This window comes from Schistocerca cancellata, chromosome 3 (assembly GCF_023864275.1).
Source record: "Schistocerca cancellata isolate TAMUIC-IGC-003103 chromosome 3, iqSchCanc2.1, whole genome shotgun sequence".
Lineage (NCBI taxonomy): Eukaryota > Metazoa > Arthropoda > Insecta > Orthoptera > Acrididae > Schistocerca > Schistocerca cancellata.
The window spans coordinates 460077017-460086379 of NC_064628.1; positions in this window are offsets into that span (position 1 = coordinate 460077017).

The window sequence follows — 9363 nt, forward strand, 5'->3', positions numbered from 1 at the left end:
GAAATACACCGTTTGTTGCAATGTGCTTGGGACAACAGTACATTTTCAGGCAGACAAACTTTCGAAATTACAGTAGTTACAATTGTCAACAACAGATGGCGCTGCGGTCTGGGAAACTCTATAGTACGATATTTTCCACATATCCACCATGCGTAGCAATAATATGGCGTAGTCTCTGAATGAAATTACCCGAAACCTTTGACAACGTGTCTGGCGGAATGGCTTCACATGCAGATGAGATGTACTGCTTCAGCTGTTCAATTGTTTCTGGATTCTGGCGGTACACCTGGTCTTTCACGTGTCCCCACAGAAAGAAGTCACAGGGGTTCATGTCTGGCGAATAGGGAGGCCAATCCACGCCGCCTCCTGTATGTTTAGGATAGCCCAAAGCAATCGCACGATCATCGAAATATTCATTCAGGAAATTAAAGACGTCGTCCGTGCGATGTGGCCGGGCACCATCTTGCATAAACCACGAGGTGTTCGCAGTGTCGTCTAAGGCAGTTTGTACCGCCACAAATTCACGAAGAATGTCCAGATAGCGAGATGCAGTAATCGTTTCGGATCTGAAAAATGGGCCAATGATTCCTTTGGAAGAAATGGCGGCCCAGACCAGTACTTTTTGAGGATGCAGGGACGATGGGACTGCAACATGGGGCTTTTCGGTTCCCCGTATGCGCCAGTTCTGTTTATTGACGAAGCCGTCCAGGTAAAAATAAGCTTCGTCAGTAAACCAAATGCTGCCCACATGCATATCGCCGTCATCAATCCTGTACACTATATCGTTAGCGAATGTCTCTCGTGCAGCAATGGTAGCGACGCTGAGGGGTTGCCGCGTTTGAATTTTGTATGGATAGAGGTGTAAACTCTGGCGCATGAGACGATACGTGGACGTTGGCGTCATTTGGACCGCAGCTGCAACACGGCGAACGGAAACCCGAGGCTGCTGTTGGATCACCTGCTGCACTAGCTGCGCGTTGCCCTCTGTGGTTGCCGTACGCGGTCGTCCTACCTTTCCAGCACGTTCATCCGTCACGTTCCCAGACCGTTGAAATTTTTCAAACAGATCCTTTATTGTATCGCTTTTCGGTCCTTTGGTTACATTAAACCTCCGTTGAAAACTTCTTCTTGTTGCAACAACACTGTGTTCTAGGCGGTGGAATTCCAACACCAGAAAAATCCTCTGTTCTAAGGAATAAACCATGTTGTCCACAGCACACTTGCACGTTGTGAACAGCACACGCTTACATCAGAAAGACGACGTACAGAATGGCGCACCCACAGACTGCGTTGTCTTCTATATCTTTCACATCACTTGCAGCGCCATCTGTTGTTGAAAATTGTAACTACTGTAATTTCGAAAGTTTGTCCGCCTGAAAATGTACTGTTGTCCCAAGCATATTGCAACAAACGGTGTATTTCTATCGCTGCTCGTTTAGTTTTTATTGCCGTTTCAAATATAGCGGTCATTTTTGAAACACCCTGTAGGTGCTGCCGTGTTGAATGCTATTGGGCAGAATGCATTGTTGAGCGGCACAGCGGTGAAACAGCGAGTGTGACGTGTTAGAGCACCATTGGGTGTATGATATGCGATTTTACTTTCTACGTATTGCGGGAAAAGTGAATAGCGGCCGCTAAATCCGAGAGATTTTAGAGCCTCTGGAGCTGCCCCTCATGCAGGAAGTTCCACATGCCTTATTTCAGCAAGACAATGGCCGGCCACAGGTGGTGAGGAAGGTGCAGTCCTTCTTCGAAGAACGAAGGGTATTAGCCACCGCTTCTCTTAGCATTTTCACATGACGTGTCCGACATGGAAGTTATCTGGGATATGATCAGTCGTCAAGTTGTTCGTTCCACTTCTCCTGCAACTACTGGCGATGCTCTGTGGACGCCCCTATATCCCACGTGGTAGTGTGCTCCTCAGCAGCATATCCAGTCCGTCTTTGATCCCTTGCCTCGGAGTCCAGAGCCTCCGACTGCAATAAATGGCGGTTTCACACTGTACTGAATTCTCACGGTCAAAGTGCATGTACAGATGCGTAATTCTAATTATTTATGTGTTGACATGTCCCTAATCCGTGGAATAAATATAATTGTAATCATATGAAAAGTGGAAATGGAAAATGTTCTAAGTGTCCCTTTGAAAGGAGAATCAAAAAATAATCTATCTCTTTTTGCACATAACTTATTTGCATCCAAAAATCTGAGGAGGTATTCGAGTGGCAAGTAATAATGTTGCCCATCTCGTCGCTGCAAAAAATAGTGAGACAAATTAGCAAATTAATAAATTATTAAGAACTTTCTTCGTTCTATACCAGGAAACTGACTGGGTGGAACTGTCAATAGGAATTTTTTGTTTTAGTTGCAATTATTACGGAACCACTACATTTTATTTGAGAAAATAGTACCGAAATATATCACTAATATTTTAACAACAAATATATTTACAAGCGAATAACAAAATTAAATTAAAAAAATCTCTCAGTACGAATTTCTATTTCTTACATAACTCCATTCTTGGGATCAGTTCGTTTCATATTTACATTTACATTTACATTTACATTTATACTCCGCATGCCACCCAACGGTGTGTGGCGGAGGGCACTTTACGTGCCACTGTCATTACCTCCCTTTCCTGTTCCAGTCGCGTATGGTGCGCGGGAAGAACGACTGTCTGAAAGCCTCTGTGCGCGCTCTAATCTCTCTAATTTTACATTCGTGATCTCCTCGGGAGGTATAAGTAGGGGGAAGCAATATATTCGATACCTCATCCAGAAACGCACCCTCTCGAAACCTGGCGAGCAAGCTGCACCGCGATGCAGAGCACCTCTCTTGCAGAGTCTGCCACTTGAGTTTGTTAAACATCTCCGTAACGCTATCACGGTTACCAAATAACCCTGTGACGGAACGCGCCGCTCTTCTTTGGATCTTCTCTATCTCCTCCGTCAACCCGATCTGGTACGGATCCCACACAGATGCGCAATACTCAAGTATAGGTCGGACGAGTGTTTTGTAAGCCACCTCCTTTGTTGATGGACTACATTTTCTAAGGACTCTCCCAATTAATCTCAACCTGGTACCCGCCTTACCAACAATTAATTTTATATGATCATTCCACTTCAAATCGTTCCGCACGCATACTTCCAGATATTTTACAGAAGTAACTGCTACCAGTGTTTGTTTTGCTATCATATAATCATACAATAAAGTGTTACACTCCATGTGATGCGGAGCAGGAAACGGAAACATCGTCAGCAGGTCCTTCTGTTTTGCAACTGATAAACATATATGGTATTTCAGATGCAGTATGGCTTGGCTTACATTTACCATGGTCTTTGTTCTTTTGAATGCACAACATTTTTCGTTTCTTGTCTTTCAGACTAAGAATTTTTTATATAGATATCTGAGCTAGATGAGAATGAGACATTTTGATCATACTGTATTTGGAGATCTTACACGTTTGCATTGACAATAATGTTTCAGCAGCATCTTTAACATCAAAGAAGTCAGTTGCATGCACCGGAATTACATGTAATGGGTTCATAGCTATAGCTGACTCAAAAATCTCGTGTAAATATTGCGGAACAAGAGCCTTCTTTCCTTTCTTTTTCCTCTGTAATTGAACCATCTATGTCACCGCTCAAAAAGCCTACTCACAAAAAAACAGGTCTGTTGTTTCTTCAAACCATTACAGTCCAAATGAAGAGGAATTTGACGCAAGGCACTTGTAACTCCACTGGGGAGCACTGCTTAGTACAAACACTATGTGCTGTCCAGTAACCTTCTTTTTCTTCTTCTTCTTTATCATTTGTCGCGCATACTGGCAGCGTCCACTGTTCTGCTTTTGTGTTGTCATTTTATCTGATCCTATGGTTGATCAATTTGCAGGCCTGAGGTCTTAAAATGTCGTGTAGGGTATAAAGCCATTGCTGCAAGGTCGGTCTACTGGCCGTTTACCATTTTTCTCCATTCCTTGACAGGGATGTTCTGTCTGCTCTAAGGACCGGCCAGTACCATTGTAGACAGTGTAACGTTCTTTAAAAAATTATAAATAAATAAACTTTACAACCACGTTGAACCAATGTCTGATCCGTGGAATGGATACAAAACTCGAATTGTCGTGTTGCGTGTTGCAAGTACAAAGGGTGTGCTTATTCTGTCTTATTGTTAGCAGAACTTTACGAATCAATTGGGCAATGCAAAATACATTCATCCCCTTAAGCATTGAATCCTAAGGCCCTGTTCACAACTAATAAGTTTGGTCCCTGTGTACATAACAAAGAAATTAAATTGTCTTACCTCTAGAGCAGCAACGGTGGAAGGCGATATATTTTGGTTTCTCACAAAAAATTGTAAATTCTAGCTATAGGCACAGCAGTGTGCAATGCTGGCCATAATACTTGAAATGCACATTAAATTCTTTTGGTTGATAAAGGAGAAAATTTAAAGAAATTCAACTTTTTAAAAAATATGTGACCTGGACTGGGAAGTGGTATCGATTGTGGTGAATTACTAACTCTCGGTTTCTTTTAGCAAAATTATATTGCAAGTTAAGTTTGGCTTTTCAAAAAACATCTGAAAATTTAATTTACCTTACTCACAAATGATTCACAAACAATGAGATTTAAACAGCAAGTATTATCTAACTTCATTAATCCAACATAAATGTGAATTATCAAATTTCACATAGCTCTGTTAAAAAATCTTAAAAGCATTACAAAAGTGAAATATTTAACTAGTCTTTTAGTCAAAACAAGTTTACATACATTTTGGGTTTACTCAACAATTACAAATTATCAGCCAACTCATCTCTACAAACGCACTGGCAAAAATAGAAGTCATAATTATGTAAATATTTATCTTATTTGCATGAAGACTTCTGCTTCCATGTCCAACAATATTGGAATACCTACATTAATCTAACTCTTGATGGTTTCAAACAGCACAGAACTAAAACTGCCTACTCCATCGTCTTTCCATCAGCGACAGCTACCTACAACTGTGCGCCCAGCGCTCTCTCATTCCAACAAAGCAGTACGGTATCTTTGGCTCTGCGGTCGCTAACAGTCGGCGATCCGCATTATCGAGTCTACCAGAGACATTCGTCTTTTATAGTATACTAGTTTCACTTTAATTTGTTAATATTCTTATATTATTCTGGTGCCACATACAAGTGTACACCAGTAGACGCCTTTCACAGCCCTCCAGCAGGTTTTAACAAATATGGCGCGTACTTGGAAGTATCTTGTACATGAATGTGTGGTAAATTTATCTAAATCTGTATCATAGTTGAACTTGAAAGAATTGATAATGCTCGGGTGCACTAGTATAAATCATATTGTGCTTATAATATGAGTAAATGGTCCCATAAACAAGACTGATGACAAATAAATCATGTTTATCAAAATCAGCATACAATCCTAATCGTCAAGGTAATGGTATAGGATTGGGAAAGGTAAAGGAAGAATCATGGCTGAAGCCTATGAGCATGTTGAAATGACTACATCATAAAGTCCATTTCCTTTTGTTTTGTGCAGATTCAACAACTTATTAGTGACGAATGTGGATTGCATTCCCTGTACCAATACATCTAAACTCTGTTTTAGTTTCTTCAGTCATGTGCAGAGATACAAGAGGTACTCGGCAACAGACTGCCAATAACCGTCGTTGGCGGTTACCATAATATCCGTAACGTGTGGACACCATCATCACTGCTCTTCATAGTAGAGATTCTTCTGGCATCCAAACAACATTTATATTCACTTACGTTGAAGTATGACTACCAGTAGAACATTGCTCCAAAACCATTAACAGAGGCAGGAGATTGGAAGGTACAAAAAAGTAGCAAAGATAAGGTAGTGGAACATGATCATTTCTACCTATGTCAGCATCGAGTAATCTATCTGATCAGAATAGTGGCACCAGAATAAGATAAAAATATTAATAAATTAAAATGAAACTAGGATACTATAAACGATGAATGTCTCTGATAGGTTCGATAGTGCAGGTCGCTGACTATGAGCGACCGCAGAGCCAAAGGTATTGTTCTGCTTTGTTGGGGTAGGAGAGTGCTTGCCGCTCAGTCTTAGGTAGCTGTCTGTGTGCTGTATGAAGCGACCAAGAGTTAGATTAATGTAGGTATGTCAATATTGTTGAACATGGAAGCAGAAGTCTTCATGGAAATAAGGTTAAAATATTAAATCATTATGATTTCTGAATATGGAGATTGATAACTTCACTATTAACTGTATCAGACTATGTGGGCGGCTCAACAAAGCGATCATATGCGTCACTCCAGACGAGGCTGTCGTTAGTAACAGTGGAGTGGAATGAAATTTCTGACGTGGGAAACATTATTATCCAATTTGGGAGGCACAATGGGTTCATTAATGTGTTCCAAGATTATCAAACTGCTGTCGCTAACGGTACCGTCGTCGGAAAAACTGATAATTTCATGCCGCTTAATAGAGGTCATGGTTAATTTCTCAGTAAAATTTTGATACGTTTCACTACATTGATGTCTTATAGCATTAATGTTGTCTCTTAAAGGCTTGGTGCTGTCTGCGCATTCCGTGGCTATGGCTTCAATTTTATCGCAAAGACATTTATCTGGCTTCAATGTCTGTATCCACCTGTTTGAAACGGTTATCAGTCGTTTCTGTCTACGATTTAAGCTCGTCACGTATGATGGAAAATTGTTCATCATTTTTATTAAACTGTTCATTGAATTGAGCGGTGGTGTCAACTTGTGTTTCTCGTATACTGGAAAACTGTTCATCGAACTGAGTATTCAGGTGAACCATCATTTGCTTGAGATTTTGAAGCGTCGATTCCATATGCTTTTCAGTTGTTGCGTCGGGTGTCAGTTGTATTGTGTTTTGTTGTGTAGAGACATCATCTATAGCCATAGACGTATCGTTTGTTGCGTTATCCGCACCATTACCATCAATAAAATCTGTCGGATTTTAAAAAGAGACAGAGTACTGTGCACTATTGCTTCCTCTGACATACTATTGGCAATCTTATTAACTGTGTGAAAAGCAGGTAAATCACTGACCTCATTCGTTAAACAATCAAGTTTTGAATTGTGCTCATCAGTCATGTGCAGATCAGCGGCGTCCGCAATACCGGAAACTACCATCTGATTACTAGTCAAATTAGCGAGTGAAATTACACTGTCAGGAATTTGTTCATTATTTGGAGAAGCGGAACTCAAGTTTTCTGTGGTGCTTTGCCACTTTTGTGCCGCGGAGTGGTCACTGTCATTCTCAACAATGTTGCCAATAATAGGAAAATTGTCTATTTGGGTATCTCTAATTGTAAGACTACTCCCCGGAACCCTAACAGTTTTCGCGGCATCGTAAATCACATACAGCGTGCAAATCCAAAGACAAAAATTCAACACTTACCTCAAAGAAAAAAAACAAAGCGGAGCGTAAGAATGCCGATGAACTGTGGAAAAATTTTATATAACTTGGTAAACTGAATGCGCCAAAAAAATCTAACTACTATTATTGCTGGAAGTGGTTGACAGAACATAATATATGTATCTGACTATCGTAATATCAAAGAATTCACAAAGCGAACGATTGACAGAGCTGTCGCCAAGTGTAACGATCTTCAAAAAGTATAAAAAATAAAAACTTTTCGATCACTATGAATCAATGTCTGATCTGTGGAATGGATACAAAACTCGAATTGTCGCATGCGTGTTGCAAGTGCAAGTGGTGTGCTTACTCTATCTTATTGTTAGCAAAACTTTACGAATCGATTGGGTAATTCAACTCCCAATGTCAATAAAGAAATACAGTCACTGCAAAATACATTCAGCTCCTTAGGCACTGAATCCTAAGGTCCTGTTCAAAACTAATAAGTGTGGTCCCTGTATACATAACAAAAAAATTAAATTGTCTTACCTCTAGAGCAGCAATGGTGGAACGCGATATATTCTCGTCTCTCACAAAAAATTGTAAATTCTAACTATAGGCTCAGCAGTGTGCATTGCTGGCCATAATACTTGAAATGCACATGAAATTCTTTTGAGTGATAAACGAGAACATTTAAGATAATTCCACTGGACTGGGAAGCGGTACTGATTATGGTGAATTACTAACTCTCAGTCTCTATCAGCACAATTAAATTGCCAGTTAAGTTTGGCTTTTCAAAAACATCTGAAAATTGAAGTTGCCTTACTCACAAATGATTCACAAACAATAAAATTTAAACAGCAAGCATTATCTAATTTCATTAATCCAACATAACTGCAAATTATCAAATTTCATATAGCTCTGCTAACAAATCTTAAAAGCATTACAAAAGTGAAATATCTAACTAGTCGTTTTCTCAAAACAAGTTTACGTACATTCTGGGATTACTCGATACTCCGCTGCATAGTGAAAATCTCATTCTGGAAACATCCCCCAGGCTGTGGCTAAGCCATGTCTCCGCTATATCCTTTCTTTCAGGAGTGCTAGTTCTGCAAGGTTCGCAGGAGAGCTTCTGTAAAGTTTGGAAGGTAGGAGACGAGATACTGGCAGAAGTAAGGCTGTGAGTACCGGGCATGAGGCGTGCTTCGGTAGCTCAGATGGTAGAGCACTTGCCCGCGAAAGGCAAAGTTCATGAGTTCGAGTCTCGGTCGGGCACACAGTTTTAATCTGCCAGGAAGTTTTCATTATGGCCATCACCTTCATGGCAGGTGGTGTCACGTTAAACTTCATTATCTTTGGAGAGGATGGGTGTTTCCATTCCACTGACGACCGCTTTCGCTGTGGTGGTAGTGATTCATCCATGTTTCATAACCTGTGATAATGCGGTGAAGAAAACTGTCCCTTTCTGTGGAGAAAAGCTGTAAAAGCTGCAGACTGGCCCCCTTGCTCTTCTCTCTGTGTTGATTCGTCAGATTTCGTGGAAATCATTGAAAACAAAGTTTCTGGTATTGCGGAATATCGTGAACCATGTGACGTACGGTTCTGATCAACATTCCCAATTCTGCAGCCGTATGTCTTAACGTGATCCTCCTCTTGGCGTGATCAGCCCTCCACGCAAGCTGTGTTCAAATCTGTCGAAGCCGTGCTGGGTTGGCTACTGCGATCCTCGTCGGCAAGTTTTATCTACCGGGAGGAAACTTTCTACGTCACTCTGCAACGTGCTGACGAGATTTCATAGTTTACTTGTAAGCGTCTACCAGCTGCCGGAGAATGTCAGCCGCAGTTACATGATTCGCGCATAGAAATCGAATAACTGGGGGATAAAATGAGACCCACATAGGTGTCGAAACATGCTTACGTAACCATATAAAAAAAGAAGACATTGTTTAACAGAAGGCGGAGTCTTAAAAACGTGTTGCCTACAGAGGAGCGGGCT